The sequence below is a fragment of the Lepidochelys kempii genome, chromosome 2 (assembly GCF_965140285.1).
Source record: "Lepidochelys kempii isolate rLepKem1 chromosome 2, rLepKem1.hap1, whole genome shotgun sequence".
Lineage (NCBI taxonomy): Eukaryota > Metazoa > Chordata > Testudines > Cheloniidae > Lepidochelys > Lepidochelys kempii.
This window is the reverse complement of record NC_136381.1, coordinates 70,176,977-70,197,510: the sequence shown is the minus strand read 5'-3', so window position 1 is coordinate 70,197,510 and position 20,534 is coordinate 70,176,977.

Below are 20,534 nucleotides of genomic sequence, written 5' to 3'. Positions count from 1 at the left end.
TACTCTGAAACCTGTTAAACAATAGAATACCATTTATTTAAATATTGTGGATGTTTTCTACATTTTCAAATATATTGATTTCAATTACAACACAGAATACAAAGGGTACAGTACTCACTTTATATTTATTTTTGATTACAAGTGTTTGCACTGTAAAAGACAAAAGAAATAGTATTTTTCAATTCACCTAATACAAGTACTGTAGTGCAATCTCTTTATCATGAAAGTTGAACTTACAAATATAGAATTATGTACAAAAAAATAACTGCATTCAAAAACAAAACAATGTAAAACTTTAGAGCTTGAAGTCCATTCAGTCCTACGTCTTGTTCAGCCAATCGCTCGGACAAACAAGTTTGTTTACATTTGCAGAAGATAATGCTGCCCGCTTCTTGTTTACATAGAGCAAGTGAGAACAGGTATTCCTATGGCACTGTTGTAGCTGGTGTCGGAAGATATTTACGTGCTAGCTGCACATGCTTCAATCACCATTTCAGATGACATGCGTCCATGTTGATGACGGGTTCTGCTCAAAAACCATCCAAAGCAGTGTGGACCGACACATGTTCATTATCTGAGTCAGATGCCACCAGCAGAAGGTTGATTTTCTTTTGTGGTGATTTGGGTTCTTTAATTTCCACATCAGAGTTTTGCTCTTTTAAGACTTCTGAAAGCATGCTCCCTACCTCGTTCCTCTCACATTTTGGAAGGCACTTCAGATTCTTAAATCTTGAGTTGAGTGCTTTAGAAATCTCATATTGGTACCTTCTTTACGTTTTGTGAGATCTGCAGTAAAAGTGTTCCTAAAATGAACAACATGTGCTGGGTCATCATCTGAGACTGCTATAACATGAAATATATGGCAGAATGTGGGTAAAACAGAGCAGGGGACATACAATTCTCCCCCTAGGAGTTCAGTCACAAATTTAATTAACATATTTTTTTAAACAAGAGTCAGCAAGCATGGAAGCGTGTCCTCTGGAATGGTTGCCGAAGCATGAAGGAGCATAAATACGTTTAGCATATCTGGCACATAAATACCTTGCAATGCTGATTATAGAAGTGCCATGCAAATGCCTGTTTTCACTTTCTGGTGACATTGTAAATAAGAAGAGGGCAGCATTATCTCCTGTGAATGTAAGCAAACTTGTTTCTCTTAGCAATTGGCCAAACAAAAAGTAGGACTGAGTGGACTTGTAGCCTCTGAAGTTTTACATGGTTTTGTTTTTGAGTGAAGTTATGTTACAAACAAAAAAATCTACATTTGTAAGTTACACTTTCAGGACAAAGAGATTGCACTACAGTACTTGTATGAAGTGAATTGAAAAATACTATTTCTTCTGTTTATCATTTTTACAGTGCAAATATTTGGAGTCAAAATATAGACTTTGATTTCAATTACAACACAGAATACAAGATATGTATGAAAATGTCAAAAAGCACCCAAATATGTAATAAATTTCAACTGGTATTCTCTTAACAGTTAATCGTGATTTTTTAATTGAGATTACTTGTTTTGAGTTAATCACGTGAGTTAACTGTGATCAATCGACAGCCCTAAAGGATACATCTCTTCTGTTAAAGCAGCATTATGATGGATAAAAGTGAAGTGACAGTGTTAACAGATTCCCCTTCCAAGCCATAAATACTTATTAGTCTGCATACTACCTAGAAGACAGGACTTTGTAATAACTTATGTGGAGGAAGATAGTTCTCTTTTCCATTCATTTCTCAGGGTTCTCTCCCCCCCCCCCCCAGAACAGAGTTTATATACCAGTTAATCTATTCCTTCCACCTTCATTATAAGTCACTAACATTCTAGCCTGTTGTAGGCAACAGTCTATCACTCCTGCTAGCTCAGTTTGCTTGCCTCAGAGAGGAGTCAGGGGAGGAGGGTGAGAGGAAGAGAGAAAGAGACATAGTGAAACCCTAATTTACCAGCTTAACATCCACAAAGATTGACTCTGGAAGGAGAAAGATCCCAGAGGCTAGGGAATCAATTCTCAGCCAAGGCTGGGTAGTAAAGGAGGGTTCAGGGGAGGGAAGGGTGTGAAATTCTGGGAATATTATATTGTCTTTTCTTTAGCTAGTATCATAAAAAGTATCTTTTCAATCTGACATCTAGCAAAAGGGACATTTGTTATTGCTAAGGGTTGTATGACATTGGGTGAAATCATTAAAATTAAGTTGCATTAAACCAATACTACTGCAAGGTAGGCAATCCTTTATCATTCAAAACATGTGCTCACTGGAAACTTGCCCAAGGAAGAGTGACAGAAAGTGATTAGAAAACAAGTTTCAGAGTAGCAGCCGTGTTAGTCTGTATTCACAAAAAGAAAAGGAGGACTTGTGGCACCTTAGAGACTAATAAATTTATTTGAGCATAAGCTTTTGAGAGCTACAGCTCACACCATTGCTAATTGTCTTACTGAAATCAGAGATAAGCCTGTTGTAAAGAAATTGATTCCAGATAGCATTTGAGTGAGGTGATGTGGTGTGGTGTGGTTAAGTCATAAATGAATGGAAAGGCTGAATGAATTATGAAAAAAACACAGGTAATAAGGCTTCCTCATTAGTCATGATCCTCAGGGCCCAGTAATAGAGACATTGCAGCTTGCTAGTGTCCTGACAATTACAAGGCAAGTCAAAATTGTATGTATTGCCATTCCATGCAAAAGCATAGAGGAACAGTAGCAAATAATTCTAGGGTCACTAAGAAGTAGATTTGTGTAAATAACCGATTTTTCAGTGCAGCGGCTGAACCAAAAAAGTGGGGGGAAATGTGTTTTAGTCAAATAAAATGTTTTCCTGGACCAGAAATGAAAGTTTTGTTTCATTTGTGGGTTTTTACCATTTTCTATAAAATAGAAGTAAAATTTGATTTTAAAAGGCATTTTGAATTAAAAAAAAGTTGTTGTTTTTTTCAAAAATGTCAAAATGAAACATTAACATTTTCTGATTTTTTTTTGGCTGAAACAATTTAGCAAATTCAACATGAATTCAGAAAAAGCTTTAGTCAACCCAAATATGCATTTTGAGGGCGGGCAGAGTTTGCCCAAAAAATTCACCAATCTCTCGTGAGAAGTACATTTTCATTACAACATGTAGAAATAATCTATTTGGGGGCGGTAGAGGCAAGATTGGTGCTATGTTTACTTTCCTCCAATACCCTAAGTTTTTACCAATAATTGTCCATTGTATGTACAGTAAGTTTATTAATTCCCTTAGTACCTTAAGATGCATATCTTCCAGTTTTGTTCACTTGTTTATGTTGAAGATTTTCATGTGTGTCCTTACCTACTCCTTGTTAATACATGTTCATAAAAGGTTTGCCTTGCTTTCTTCCATTAGTACACATTTCTGCTTAGGTGATGGTGAAATGGCCGACTGCCCCAGCAGGAGCTGTGGGAGACATTACAGCTGAACTGGGTACAAAGCTTCCTTGAACTCTATAGGGTGCAGGGGGAGGTGGCCACATTGCCACAATTTAAGAGGATGCAGAATCCACTCCTCCCTGCCTAGTTATTTTCACTGGCTAGTGTGGAAACAGGGGTTTGACCCATCCCCATACCATGTGGAGAGGACAAGAGCTTGACAGTTCATCAGATATTTGAGTAGCAGCTTTCTCCCTCACAACCGATCTTAAACATTACCTTGAACCCATATTATACGTTTGTGACATGTTTTTGTGACACTGGAACTTATTCGTTTATGACATAATACGACATTAGTATATAGTTAAGTAGGAAGATAATGAAAAGTATTATTTTCAATATGAGCAAAGATTACAGGAAAAAATATAAAGATGAATGGATTTCTTCTGAAATTAAAACATTTCACTTAAAATTTGCTAATCAATCAACTTCATACACATACAACAATTATTCATAATAAGCAGCTAAAAATATTAAAATAAGAAATTAGTTCAATACCCAAAGTATCAAAACATTATTTAGAACTAGAGCTCATCAAAATGTTTTGATTGAAAACATTTCATGTCAAAAATGTGTTTTCATTGGAAACAAACATTTTGCAGAAACATTTTATTTACATAAATATATTGAGCTTGATGAGGTTTCATTTTGCTTTGAATTAAAAATGTTTATTTTAGTTTTAATTTTTCCTTTTTTTGCAATTTAAAAATTTTAGGAGGGTCTCTTTTTTGCCACTGAGTCTTGTCTCGGTTCCTCTCCCACACTTTTTTGATTTTCTTTGCTTCCCCATTCTAGATCTCCATAACTTCAACTTTTGAAATGTTAGAGTTGAAAAATCAAAATGGAAAATCAATTTATGTCACTTACAGGCAAAAATAAAAAAAGAACCAAGAAAATGTTGAAAATTTCAAATCCACAAAAAGTTAAGACAAAAAAACGAATTGTCCAGTTTTGAACTCTACAAAACAGAAACAACTTTAAAATTTAAAAAAATTAACAAAATTGGTTTTATATTTTCCTGCTAGCTTTGCTCAGAACCTATTCCACCTCAGGAAATTATTCACAGAAAACATCCTTTCACCATGCCGTGAAGGCTATCAAGAATTGGTTCCAGCTGACAAAGCAAAAAGCCCTGGAAAAATGTAAATGGTTGACTTGCTGTCCCTGTCTATCCTATAAGGAGCAAACTGCAATCCTGGTCATTTTTTGTCGTTCTCTTCAAGATCAACTTGTGTAAAATATTTGAGTCTGAATTTTTTCTTACATGCTGCTTCTTTTCTCTTGCAGAATTCTTCTGTCTATTGTTGATGTGAAACCTGTCATTGTCGCTAGTTCAGGCTTGTGTGTCGTGCACAGACACATCAACAAATCCTGTTGACTAACAAATTCTCTCACTCAGACATTCACGTAAATTATAAATCTCAAGATACAAGATACTTTAGGCAGCTGTCTTGCTTCAGCTTTAAGCATGTGCATATTTATATAGGAAAGACCCAAAGTTAAAGAAGGTTGCAATTGCTGGACAAGAGCAGTGAGGTTTTCTCTGTGCTAATCTATAGCAGAAGGTATAATTAAGTGTGGTAGCCTGCTTATAAACGTCTCCCTCTTGTGAGCACCAAAATCCCACTGTGAACAGCACATAAGAAAATCAGTGAGCAAGAAAAAGAAACTGATGAGGTTAACACAGGATGTATATTAATGGATCTCTTTTGAAGTAAGGTACTATTCAGTGTGAATAAGAATGGCACAATAGGGCCCTCAATAGATAAATATATTTTAACTTGAAAGTGAAAAGTTCCCTTTAATGTAATTTTAATACAGCATTCTTTTAAAGGGGTTTTACCTTTATGTCCTGAAATGTGCTATAATGCTTGCAGGATTGAATTGAAAAGTGTTATTTCTATGGGAAATTTTGTAACCTTCTGCAGTATTAAGCCCTGCAGGTTAGTGAGCAATAAATAAAAGCATTTTTGTTATTAGCTTGTGGCCTTGTTTATATTGAGTCTCATGCTTCTCAGACAGAGAGAATATTGGTTCTTTTTCTTCCCACTGGTCTTCAACCTGGTCAAATGCTTTTTTATTTCTCAAATGCATTAGATACAGTTCTCTCACTTGCTCTATCTGTCCTTTCTTTTAGAGGTGTGCGTGATCAGCACCCAGCATTTTGCTGTACTCAGGGTATGTTGCTGGATAGGCAGTTGCAAGGCTCCATTGTCCGCATAATCTCTTGTTTTTATTTAACAATTTTTTATCTTTTCTACTTTAAAAAAAAGGCTGCCTTCATTTTCCATTGCAAATAAGGATTAAGGCACGGTTTTTTATCCAGCCTCTTAATCAGTGAGCTAAGTTTCCTACATGTCCAGTAGGAAATCTACTGAACAACGGTGAACGAGGTATAAGAAAAAAAAAGATTCCCAATTGGTCACTAATATGAATAACTCTAGTTTTACCACATACATTAAAATTATGCAATTCTTCATAAAAGTGTTAATGGGCTTTTGCATTGGATTCTGGTTCGCTGAATGGTTAAGATCCTATGAGTCTGTATCCACTTAGTTTTTCCCAAAGCCGATGCTTCATAATATGAAGGATTTGATCATTTATTCTTTTGAGATTAATGTGCTACAGAAATTCCTCCCATTCCTTTGTGTTAAATATAGCATGTTCACAGGGCCATCCTGGTGGGTTAGGGATGAGAAAAGGGACAGTTTGCCTCAGGTCCCCATTTGAGAGGGTCCCCAAAGCAAGTGTCATTGTGACCTGGCATGGGGGTAGAAGTGCCACTCATTTTTGGTTGGCATCCCCTCTGTGTTAACAGAGTGGTAGCTGGGCCAAATGTGAGGGAGTCTCATTGCATCCTAGTATGTGGGGTGACAGGGCAAAATTTGAGTAGTGTTGCAAGCTAGCATGCAGGATTGACCTGCCACTCAAGTTTGACCTGGATGTTCCTATGAGGGAGAAGTAATCAGGTCAAACCTGAGTGGGCTGCAACCCAGCAGCCCAAGTCTCAATGCCTGGAGCAGGGAACCAGACTCAGCTCCTTGGGCCAGGAGCCACTGCTACGGGGTGAGTCTAGGACAGGCTAGACAGTGCCCCTTACTACTCCGAGGGCCTCCCCTCAGTGGCAATTTTTGTGGAAGAGTGAAAGAGCCTAGGCTTCAGATTTTGCCCCGGACCCCCAAATTCCTCTAGGCAGCCTGCATGTGCCACTTCTGCCACCTGGTCACTATTGTATGTAAACCAAGTGTCCTGTTGCATATAGCTCAGGAACATATTTTGTTCTTTGTATAGCCTTAAATTCCACAGCCATCAAAACATACAATGTTAAGTGAGTTGTGTCAAGATCAGTGTATATGCTTGTTATACGATAACAACACATGAGGATTTTACTCTTCAAAGAATTACATCTCGATACTAATAAAAGACATGTGGCCAAATCCCATGCACCACTTTGAAAATATCAGCTAGTATTTGGACCCACAATTCATTACAATTTCAATACTGTGGGCCTATTTATTGCCCGTGCAGACTTTCATCCACAAAAACGGAGACTGAGTTAAAGCCTAGCTAAAACTCTGGACCTTATGGCAAATTAATAATGTATTAGAATTGAGCAAATAAGTTCAACATGTTTTGCCTCTTTCTACTCATGGAATGTCCGCAAGCAGATTTTATTAGATAATAAGTAAGTTTGAGGAAATTGCAAAGAAAAGGAGGACTTGTGGCACCTTAGAGACTAACAAATTTATTTGAGCATAAGCTTTCGTGAGCTACAGCTCACTTCATCGGATGCATTCAGTGGAAAATACAGTGGGGAGATTTATATACACAGAGAACATGAAACAATGTGTGTTACCATACACACGGTAAGGAGAGTTATCAGGTAAGGTGAGCTATTACCAGCAGGAGAGCGGGGGGTAGGGGTGGAACCTTTTGTAGTGATAATCAAGGTGGGCCATTTCTAGCAGTTGACAAGAACATCTGAGGAACAGCAGGGGGTGGGGGGGAAATAAACATGGGGAAATAGTTTTACTTTGTGTAATAACCCATCCACTCCCAGTCTTTATTCAAGCCTAAGTTAATTGTACCCAGTTTCCAAATTAATTCCAATTCAGCAGTCTCTCGGAGTCTGTTTTTGAAGTTTTTTTGTGTAAGAATTGCCACTTGTAGGTCTGTAATCGAGTGACCAAAGAGATTGAAAAAAGAAAAGGAGTACTTGTGGCACCTTAGAGACTAACCAATTTATTTGAGCATGAGCTTTCGTGAGCTACAGCTCACTAGATTGAAGTGTTCTCCGACTGGTTTTTGAATGTTATAATTCTTGACATCTGATTTGTGTCCATTGATTCTTTTACGTAGAGACTGTCCAGTTTGGCCAATGTACATGGCAGAAGGGCATTGCTGGCACATGATGGTATATATCACATTGGTAGATAGTGGACCACTGCTGATGTGGTCCACTATGATGGTGTCTCCTGAATAGATATGTGGACACAGTTGGCAATGGGCTTTGTTGCAAGGATAGGTTCTTGGGTTAGTGATTCTGTTGTGTGGTGGTGGTTGTTGGTGAGTATTTGCTTCAGGTTGGGGGACTGTCTGTAAGCAAGGACTGGCCTGTCTCCCAAGATATGTGAGAGTGATGGGTTGTCCTTCAGGATAGGTTGTAGATCCTTGATGATGTGTTGGAGAAGTTTTAGTTGGGGGCTGAAAGTGATGGCTAGTGGCGTTCTGTTATTTTCCCATCTGCACTTGGTCCCTGGCCCTTAGGTTTCGGTGTGCAGAGTTATGTGGGCACTGTCCACCTGCTCACTCCCCAGCCACAGGCACAGGAAGGGGACCAGACTTAACTCCCTGCATCAGCCAACCAGGGGGTCTGTGGCATCTACAGGCAAGCAGCAAACTTCTACTCCTTGGAACAGCAGGAAGCAGAGAGCATTTTGAGCCTCAGTGTGCTTGAGGCACAGTGCACCCCAGAGCTGTTCATTAATCACGACTGTGCTGGAGATATAATCGAGCCCTACGTAGCTTTTAGACATTTTTTGTTGAACATTTAAAAAACAAAACTCTCATCTACCTACCAGAAGACCCAAATGTATTTTAAACACATTCCTGTTATTCAGCATCTGTGGTTTTGAAGAGACATTAGGTGGATTAGACAATCCATATGCAGTCCATAGATACGCTATGCACGAGTTAGCTGGTAGTTTGTATTCATAGGTATTCAGCTCTGCCATGAATAGAGCAAAAGTCAAGGCAATCATATATCTCTTGGAATACATTTGAGTCATAATGTCTTAATTGCCTGCTGGATGCCCAAGGTTATGTCATTTCCCCATTTGTAAAATGGAGATAATGATACTGACCTTCTTTGTAAAGTGTGTTGACATTTACTTATGAAAAAAAGTATGTAAGAGCTAGGTATTATTCTTCTTCTTGTGTATGTAGCTCTGTATAATTATTTTTTTTATGTTATGGTGTCCATTAAGGATTTATTTTTGCCTAGTCTTTGTACACCCTGACTATCCCAAAAGTAGAGACATTAAAATAGACTTTAAAATCTCAGATATGGCATTACAATGAGATATTGATAAAGTATTACACCAACATAAGGAATAGACATGGAAATATTAACTAGTAAATTTCACTGTAGTCTGTGTCCAAACTTAACACAAATCTATATTCAGATACCTATTTCTCCACATCCACAATTTTTCTTAAGATTTGAATTAAAAAACAGTGATGTTAAGGACAAAAATAATCACTACACACACACACTGACAAAAATATTATCAAAAGGTTCAAGGGTTCACTACAGATATGAGTATAGAACAATGGAGTAAGGAAGATCTGGCTGGGTACCTAGTTTCTAGTTTGTACCTAGCTAGGGCCATACCAAATTCGTGGCCATGAAAAATGCATCGTGGACCATGAAATCTGGTCTTCTGTGTGCTTTTAGCCTATACTATACAGATTTCATGGTTGAGACCAGCATTTCTCAAGTTGGGGGTCCTGACCCAAGAAGGATTACAGGGGGGTCACAAGGTTATTTTAGAAGGGTCACAGTATTGCCACCCTGACTTCTTCACTGCCTTCAGAGCTGTGCAGCCGGAGAGCGGAAACTGTTGGCCCGATGCCCAACTCTGAAGGCAGCGCCCCGCCAGCTGCAGCGCAGAAGTAAGCGTGGCAACACTATACCATGCCACCTTTACTCCTGCACTGCTGTCTGCACAGCTGGGCGGCCGGAGAGCAGCGGCTGCTGACTGAGGGCCCAGCTCTGCAGGCAGCAATGCAGAAGTAAGAACGACAATACTATACCATGCCACCCTTACTTCTGCACTGCTGCTGGCGATGGCTCTGCCTTCAGAGCTGGGCTCCCGGCCAGCAGCCGCTGCTCTCCAGCTGCCCTGCTCTGAAGGCAGCGCCGCCACCGCCATCAGCAGTGCAGAAGTAAGGGTAGCAGTACTGCAATCCCACACACAATAACCTTCCCCTCCTCCCCAACTCCTTTTTGGGTCATTTTAATTAAAACCCCAGGAAATTTCAGATTTGAATAGCTGAAATCATGAAATTTACTATTTTTAAATTCCTAGATTGTGAAATTGACCAAAATGGACCATGAATTTGGTAGGGCCCTATACATAGTATATGAGACTATGATAAAATTGAACTAAGCATTCAGACAAGTGAAAGTGTTATGGAATGAGGAATTATGGAAAAGTGGAGGCTTTCATTAAATAGAATGAACACAGAAAGCAAACCAAGTCAAAGGGTATGATATACCAAGGAGCTGATAGACAATCACACCACATCACATCCAACTGGATGTCTGATCTATCTGTAGAAGCAGGATTTTGCCACACACTCCCAATGTACCAGTGCCCCTTGAGCATCATTATGTTCCACAAACATTCTCAGCATACCTGGAGTTGCAGGAGATAATGTCTTCCATGAAACACTATATAAGCCAATCTTGAAACTTCTGCAACCCACAAAAGATGAAAAATAAAGTGATCCTTGCAGTGTTAGTTAAAGGCAATATTTACTTTCACGGGAGTTGGATCAGACCATAAGTGAGCAAACAGAATATACCACTTATCTTCAAGTTGCCCTGACTCAATTTTAATTACAATGAAAGAGGAGAGGTTATTTCTCCTCAAAGATTAATATATTAAAGAGTCATTATCTACTCAGATGAACAGGTATAGCAATTTGAGGTTTGCTTTTCCACCATTGTGTGGGTCTGTTAAACCTGTGCACAGGAAGCAAAATTCATCCCTGTGCACAGGATCAGAATAATACCTGTGCATAACATAAGCCTTATGTAAAGTATCCCTGCTAATGACGGCACCAACACACACCCTCAGGGAGGATGTCAAGGTGTGAATATACTTCTTAGTGAAAATCTTTTTCATAATATGGGGGGGGCTTTTTTTATTTTACCTTGCCGTGTGTAAAACTGTCTCTTTTTTTCATTTTTAAGTTAAAAACATTGGAAATATTTTTAATTAACTAAACAGTGAGTTTTCTGTTAAAAATTCCTTAACTATTTCAATAAAAAATTGGGGAGGGGGGAAATTAAGAGTTCACATTAAAAAATTCAGAAGAAAAAAAATCAAATGGATCTGTTTCAAACAGCTTGAATGTCAGGTTTTCATTGTTCAGCTAGTTCTAGTGTGAACCGTATAATATAATGTTGATATTGCATTCTCTATTCATGGAACCTTCCAAGTTTTACAATGGGGAGGATGACACAGAAAGTTGGCAAGCCCCTGTTCTGTTCCTCCTTCTTCCTTCCCCACCCATGCAGATCCCCAGTCACATGTGGATTGCACACAAGGACTAATGAAGAATTGAAGAAGGAGGCATTATTTTCTCCCTCCAAGATGTAGGCCCTTTCTCTACAAACAGCACAGAGGTGGGAAAGAACGGGTAAAGGAATTAAATAACTTATTTCTAGTTTCCCATCTCCTACATAGAAAACAAATGGCTAGAAAGATCTGATCCAATGCTAGCAGTCTCATCCTCCATTTTATTTGTAGAGCAATTTTCATTTTGTCAATATTCGTGCTTATTGAATTCACATAGGAAATTGAATCAGGGACCATGTAAAAACAGGCAGATGTTCCCCAAAACTAAAAGATTAATTTATTTATCTGATGCTGTTCACACCACACTATACCATAATGACACAAATCAGGAATTAGACTTAGGGTATAAACATACCACGTTTTAGAAAGTGTTCTTCCCCCTCGTCAACCCTCCTGACCACACAGTTATAACTTTGATGGGTATGAACATAACAAATACTGTAATCATCCTACTAGTGAACTGCAGATAGAGCTGTAAAAATAAAAAAATCAGAAGGGGCTCATCTAATATAGTGTCTATCCAGGACTTACTGAATACACAGAGGGACTTTAAGAAGTACAGACACAACAAAGGAGCATTGATGTGACACTAAGTTCTGGAATAATTCTTATTATATTCCTGGGATAGTCAAAGAAAAAATAAAGAATTTGCATCTAGAAAACGTTATAGCTAGCCAAATTGTGTTCTCTCTCTCTCTCTGTTTAGACATTCATTATAGTCAAGTCTAAAATATGTACCCCAAAGGAGTTTTCTTCACAAAGCAGTTCAAAATCCACTCGTAACACATACAGTGTGTGTGTTTTCCAACAGTTTTCTATTCCTTTGAGTAAAATCTACTTCTATAAACAGGGAAGCAGGTAACAATGGTTTCTTCCCAGGTTATTTATTTACAATACTACACATCCTTAAACTTGTAATCATATGTAAGTTTAAAAATGCATGAGTGATTATAAGTCATTTTATTTGTTCATGCCATTTTAACCAGTTCATAGTATTTGGCTTCTCTTGTGAATGTTAAAAAATCCATACAATGGAAGGATCAAGAAAATACTTCATATCAAAAATATGTAAGAAAAGTAACAGATAGCCCCAATGAGAGAGGTCAGAGACATTAATGTGAACAAGGGAAAAAACTCTCCAAAATAAGGTCCATGAGAGACTCTCTGGAGAATTAAAATAGTCTTGAGAGGCCTGAATCTTAAGAACCGTTACCAAATGGTTTATTCCAGCTATTAGATGCTCCATGCCTTCTACAAAATACTTGTCTAGTGTTTCAATGTTTCTTAGATCACACTATTAGCTGAATTATCTTTAGCATTTACTACAAGGGTAAAAGGTGAAGAACAGCATGTACAAGAAAAACTTAACAGTCATTGGGTTTAGAAAGTTGCTTGTTGCTTTTGCATTTGGGGCCATATTTTGAAACATATTTAAATTGTCTTAAGATGCAGATAGATGATTAATGGGATTTTTAAAAGTGCCTAAGCAGGTTAATTAATGCCTAATTCCTATTGATGTTAATGAGACTGCTTAGGTGCTTGTGAAAGCCAACTTAGGTACCTTTGAAAATTTGGCTCTTAGTGACTTCTCAAAGATATTTTGGGAAAGTCATTGGGTTTCCATCTTTACACTTATTATCTTGATGTGAGATCATTTTTTTTACAATGAAGTTTATCCTCCCTAATAACTCAACCACGTTTACAAATTATAAGTTACTTTACTAATCTTGGTTTCAGAGTAACAGTCGTGTTAGTCTGTATTTGCAAAAAGAAAAGGAGTACTTGTGGCACCTTAGAGACTAACCAATTTATTTGAGCATAAGCTTTCGTGAGTTACAGCTCACTTATGCTCAAATAAAGCTTATGCTCAAATAAATTGGTTAGTATTTAAGGTGCCACAAGTACTCCTTTTCTTTTTACTAATCTTCTACTTGAATCTTAGGATATTGTGTTTTATGCTAGCAGTTAGGACTATCTTTTAAATTGCCCTCTGTTCACACACATGGAGATTAAAATTTAATTGTTACATTTAATATAACTTCGTTAGGACAGCAAGTTCCTGAGCACGTTTCTAAGGTCACTTCTGAACTTTCCTCTAGTCAAGAAATCATTCTTCACTTTGCTATCCTGAACTGAGGATATATTACAAAAGGTGCTAAAATGTCAAGATTACATAATTAAGCTAAAGAATCAAAAATTAATTTGTACTGTAATAACAGAGGCAAGAAGTCACCCAAAGTAAATGTGGTTTCATCATCTTTTAGTGCACATTGTCAAGTCTGGGCCATGGTACATGTCAAGTAACATTCCTGGAGATTCCACATGTATTTATATATACACATCAGAACATGGATATGTATACATCACTGGTTGGGACTATCTATAGATATATAAAAATACACACATGAGATCATGGAAAGGATGCAGTCACTAAAGACTTAAAAGATGGTAGCATAACAATCAATAATGGTTTTATAGAAAATAGGTTTTGTGAAACAAATTTGGTATCTGTTTTATAGGAGATTACCAGTTTGGTTGTTAAAGGTAACTGTGTTGGTATACTATACGCAGACTTCTGCAAGGCATTTGATATGATTTAACTGAGTGTGCCTCCTCCTTCCTGAGTAAGTGAACTGAAGGTGGTTTTTGGATCAGGATTGGGCCCCCAGCTTCCTACCTCACGTAGTAGAATGGCATGAAAAACTTTGGTGCCATAATAGTGAAAATGTTTGAGTCTTCCCCAAACCTGAGGGGAAGTACCTGAAGTCCTAGGAATACATGGGAGGAATAGGAATAGTGGAGTGTATGTTTCCTGTGCTGTAAAAACCACTATTAATTTTCAGCTAAGCATATGTCTTACACGTAGGCAGTATAGCATTGATTAATCTGTGTCTTAATGCCTTTATTGAACATGTTGAAATTTGAAAACCTAAATAAAAATTTACTGGCAATATTATAGCATCTGTCAGTACCATATACTGAAACCACCCCCTCAAAACCTTAACCACCTTCCAAGCACACCAGGGATTAGTGAGCTCTAACAGCTGTGAATTGCACTTGGCACTGTTGACAATTCTAAATCACTACATTAACATAACGGTTGCATGTCTCTCCCCTCCCCGGGTATTCCTCATAAACACATTACTTAAGGTGCTGAAAATTATGAAGGCACATTAACAATAGAATTTGTCTCCATAGAAGTGGGGGGGGGCGAACCCCACCCTACGCAGTTCTTGAAAGACTAAAATTAGGGGGTTCCATCCATCAATTATTTGTGCTAGTCAGTTAAGTACTTCAAAACAAGTATTTCCCAAAAGAAGTGCAAACAAGTCCTTCGCCTTTTAAAGTGAAATCAGAAACCATGATGTAAACTGTATGAAGGTTCCCCATACTGTTGTAACTGGGATCAAGGAGATGCAAAATAAAAAACAAGTCATATGTACCAATGCCTGAAATTGTTGCCATCAGACCCACCCCATTATTTTTTTCAAAACGAATCACAACAGATGAGTTGGTTTACAAGTGTCAATAGTGAGAAGGACAAATATGTTGAATAATGAACTCATCACACCACTGCTGCTATGCTCCACAGCAGAAACCCATCCCCATGCTGATGGCACAGTGTAGGTGCCCAGTAATAATTGATTTTAATGTGTACAATGTGACCCACGGGAACAGATAAACTTCAGCTGCACACTTCAAATGGGAACAAATCCCTTAAAAAGCTATGTACCCCTGTAATGGGGTATATCTATCCCATGCTGGCCCAGGAACCAAGGGGTTAATGCAGGCACTGCCATCCAAGGCTGACTGGCAGCCTCACAGCAGCTAGGAGAAGCAGCTGGGAAAAGCTAGGAAGCAGAGGTCCAGGATGGCTGCCAGAGGAGCAAGCACACTGGAGAAGTGAAGCCTGCCAGCAAGCTTCTGAGAAGCTGCCCAGAGACAGAGGGAATGACCAGACCAACAGGCTGAAAAGCCTACAGAAACCAGGTGAGGTAGGAAGTTGTTCAAGGCACAATAGGAGTCACTGGGTACTCATTCTGCCTGTCTGGCTTAAGGGCCCCAAGCTGGAACCTAGTGGAGTGGGCACGCCGGAGAGACTGAAGAACTGAGGTGGTTTTCAGACCCCCTGGGTGCCAGGACCAGCTGACCTCACCAGAATTAAGGCGAAAATCCACACCCCCAACAGGACTCAGGCAATAGGAACTCACTGACCATCCCACCAGACTGAGTAAACTCTAGTGTAATTCTTTGCCTGGACAGAGGGGGTGCTGTTGCACCAACACACCAGCCCACATGCCCCATAAGTAGGTAGGTATGTTCTCTAGTGTACATTTAAAGCAGATAAAGAGAAAGGATGTGAAACTGTCCCTTGACATCATTGCCCCTCAAGATCCCTCCTGTTCCAGCATATGTGCACATATGGAGTCCCTAATTTCCATTTCCCACTGGGGTCCAGGACTGGGGTGCATCTGTATGGAGTCCAGCTGCCTGTACAGAATTTGCAAGCTGTATTTTTCCTGAATCCACTTGGAATGGAAACCACTCTCCTTTAACCTCACAAATGTTGTGCTGGGCACAGCAGGCAACAAAACCATATAAACGGCATCCAGGCGGGTGCACAGGCAGCACCAGTGAGCCTTCAGCCTACCAACTGCACATTCCACAACCATTCTGCAACTACTTAGCTTGAAACTGAATTCCCTTTTTCCAGGACCATATATGTTGGGGTACAGTTTCATGAGCCATAGCGTTTCTGAAGAATAAAGGCTCTTCTTCCCTCCTTGCATCCTGAACCTTTCCTGTGTTCATGAATCTATGTGCTCACCTTGCAGAATGATGGAACAGTCACCTTTTAGGTTCACCTACTCACTTGCCACTTGTCGTGGGCAAACTATTGGGATACACATGCTATGATGGCCCCTGCGCTGTTCAGAAATCCTAGCCTCTGAAAACCAACTATTATTTCTGGAACTTTTCTTATAGCAACCTGTGAACAGATCAGTGTTAATTGCCTTCCAAACCTGCACAGCCACAACCTTGACAATGGACTTTCCAACCCCAAAGTGATTTGTGGTCTGTGGTACCCTGCCCCCAGAAGGCAATAGCAATCTACTTCTGAACCAATATGGCTTCCCTGAATTGAATGTTCTGCTGCTGGAGGGTTAATGCAAGCTGCTCACAGAGCCCCATTAAGGTCTGTTTTCTCATTCAGAAGTTCTGAAGCCACTGCTGGTCATCCCAGCTTTCCAAGACATTGTGATCCCACCACACCATGCTGATTCTCCTGTATCAGAAGTGATGATCCACCAAAGGCCATACCATGGCAATACCAGTGTATTTGTCCAGTCTGACATGAATTAATTTTCATTGCCCCTCAAGATCAGCTGTTTTCAATGGCTAAGAAAATATTGCCCAAATGCCATCATGAGCGCCGCCTACACTGCACGAATGTTGTTCTCTCTATAAAGAGCAAGAGCAGAACCATTTACAAATGACCCATGCCTTCGACATGGTTTTGCAGGGAATAAAAGTGAGGGGGCAATGTGATCAGGAAGCACCATTGGCAAACGTGTGAAGGCAGGGAGCAGTACCTACAGTACGCAACAAAGTGGTTCCTAGTTTGTCTCCCTGTGATGCACACAACCCTGGGATACCACCTCTGAAATTCAAGTGCTAGCCTTGTGTACTTGGAGCGGGGATGCAGGTATACACATATACACCGCATTATACCCATGTGCAGCACAGCAAATGTGGGCATGGGTATGTGGAGCACAAGCAACCCCATACATGATCTAGTACTCAGGTATGCATGCCAGTGTTGACATAGCCTTTGATGCATAGACAAGGGAACAGCAAGTAAAAGTAGGGATGTGGTATTATTACCTCTGTGTATGGCATTAGCGAGACCACTATTGGAATACTGTGTCCAGTTCTGGTGTTCACACTTCAAAAAGGATGTAGACAGATTGGAAAGGGTTCAGAGAAGAGCTGCAAGAATGATTCAAGGTGTGGGAAACATGTCTTTGTGACCCTAAGAGCCCCTCAATGCCAGATGGCAAATGGTTCGTTATCATGTAACAACTCCTATCTGGCCTGACAAACTCAATGCACCTAACACATTGCTGTCATGATACTTATCTATAAAGAAAGCCATGTGACCCACTGGTAATTAACATCATTGTGAAATGTATGTGTTAACACTGTGTAAGGAATTATGGATATTATGCTTTAAAGTCTGTAACCAAACAAAGGGACAAACAGGTTTTCTTCCAGACAAGGTGGAGAATAGTTATCTCCCTATCTTTAATGTAAGTTGTGCATGGTGATGCCAGAGACAATGAGCAGTTCTTTTGTATCAGAGGTATATAAATATAAATAAAAATAGCATGGGAAGACACTAGAGTCCAAATGCTAGAGGTTCATCCTGACTCTGGTAACACAAACAATAAACTGAGGACTATAAGGAGAAGCAAAAAGACATTGTGGCCATCTGTCACTTAGGGGACAAAGAGCACTCTTTGTACCTTTGAACAAAGGATCCCTTACCATGTGGATAGGCAACTGTGATGGGCTGCTCACCCCATACTAGCCTGGAAAGGGTTAATGAGGCTGATAAGGGGCCAATACACTGGATGGGCCACACCTGAGGGGAATTAGGTGGCCTGAGCAACCCCTGACTGATGATAGATTTCCGCAGAGAAGGAACAGGCAGGGCTGGTATAAAGCCAGGCAGTTGGCAGCAGAACAAGTACCCTGAGTGACTGAGAGGGAGTAACCTGACTCCAGAGACAGAAAGTGTGAGATCATGGGGCAAGAAACCAAAGGGGGGGCATCCAACTAGTCATGAGCTAATCCTCAGACACGGTCATAAGGAGGTGACCCAGTGGTGTGTGTACCCCACAACAGTGATGTTGAAAGATTGCTTCTAGTTAAGAAACTTATCCTAGTCAAGAATTGTAGCCTGCTAAGTTTGTGTCACATATTTGTTTTATGTGTAACCATTTGTCTCTTATTCTTGCTTGGTATCACTTAAATCACTGTTATTAATAAATTTATAATAAAATGAGGATAAATTTCATCTCAGTGCTGCTATATTAAAGCAGAGTGTGCATCCTCAGCTGCGTCAACAGGCTAATGTGTAGTCTATGTCTTTGGAGATCGAGGATTTGGCCATTTCTGTGAGTGTCCAGTGGCAGGGGCTGTATACTGCTGAGGAATGCTTTTCCAGGGAGTTTGAGGACTGGGGAAACCAAGCATTACCTGCCAGGCAAAAGTTAGGACTACTGAAGTCCTGAGGTATCTGTGAGGCTGGCTAACAAACTGGAGTGGCAAAGGAGTTGTCATTCAGTTTTGCACCAGCAGATCCTTTTCATGGTGAGGCAGATGGGTAACATGGTGACTTACAGTTCTGGATGCCCTGAGAAAGCATCACAGCCATATAGTGAGAGACGTATGAAGCTCAGTCTATTTAATTTATCCAAAAGAAGGTTAAGAGGTGACTTCATCACAGTCTACAAGCACCTACACAGGGGGAGATTTCTCAGGAACAGTTCCTTAATCTGGCAGAGAACGGCATAACAACATCCAATGGCTGGGACCTGAAGCTAGATAAATTCATTTAAAACAAATCATTCCAAAACTAAATGAAAAAATTAAATTGAAGTTTCCTGCAGAATGAAAATTCTGTAACCTGTTCTGGAAAGACAAAGCATTTCATTTTGAGCTTTCCAGGTGTTTCCAGTGCCTTCCAAGCTTCCTGGAGCCCAGCAGCCCACCAGGCAGGGAACTGGGCAACTTGGAGAAGCTGGGAGCCAGCAGGCAGAGGGAGGAGTCCTGGCTCCACTCCACTAATTGGCCAGAGTAGCTGGCCAGCGGCACAAGGCCAGCTAGTAAGCTTCTTGACAAAAAGGAGCAAAATACCTAGAGTCAAAAGGGCAGAGAGGAGAAATTGTGACTGAGTCACAAGTCATTCTTGTCTACTACTGAGGTGGTGCAACTACATATTGCTCCTCACTCCAGGCAGGTTAAGTTACAATCTAGCCCCACGTGTAAGGGTGGCAGCAAAGGGACCTATCTTTTCAAACAAACCACAAAAGTAGTGATCATAAAAGCCTGAAGGATAAAGGCTTTACATTTAGATATATTTGTAAAATGATCTAAGTTAAGTTTTACATTTTAATTCTCTCTCTAAAAGTTCACTTTTTTTTTTAAAGTATGGGAAATAGGTTATAATTAAAACGCATGAGGAGCCATCTGTTTCATTTGATTGCTTCTAAAGTGATAAGGAGACAAATTCCCTTCCCTAGAGAATTTGGCTGAAGCTATTAAAACAAGCAGATAAATCAAGTAATGTTTACCATTATGTGAGGGCAAGGTAAATACAGTGTCCCACAGGTTACTAAAGTATTCACTTCACTATAAACATACCCTGTTGGTGCTGATTACACAGAAATGCATTTTATAAGTCACGCACCAGACTTTTATTAAAAACAGAAGGAGCCTTTATCAACTCAGGAAACAATGCAATTTGAAAACTGATTTCAAATGCTCAAAATGAAAATTTGACAAGAAATTTTTAATTGAACCGAACTATTGAGAAATCAAGTTTCAAGTGTATTACACCTGAGGAAAGAAAGGCCTCCCCAGTACTGATAATAGCATGGGACCCAAATGACTTTGAGGAATCAGATTTCTGAAAAATTGGTGTAAAGGACTACATGCTTTGGGTGTCTTCAAAGGCAGAAGAATCTGTACACCTGTCGTTTGGATATTTGCCTACCTGATAAGCCCTCTGACAAAACTACACTATTTTGTAAGACCTTACAAGGCACAATGGGTGAGAGTTTCAAAAGGGCTCACCTTGATTTAACTTTTCCCACTGAAGCCAATGACAGTTTTACCACCAAAGCAGAGTTGGGCCAAAGCAGATAGCTTTTGAAAATCCTGCACTATAGCTCTAGTGTCCGACACTACAGTGACACTCTGAAAGTAACGGACATCACGTAAAGCAGAGGGATTGACCCAACAGAGTTATCGGCACAAATAGTTCAACTGAAATCAATAGGACTAATCCTGTGAGTTAGGATTTTCATATCAGACATGGGTTGCTAGATCGGGCCTAAAGTTTCTAACGACACAAGGTTGTGTTTGTTGTAAACTGATAGATTGCCTTCTCCAATCCCCACTGAAGTCAATTGGAGAATTTCCATTAACTTCAATGGGCTCTAGA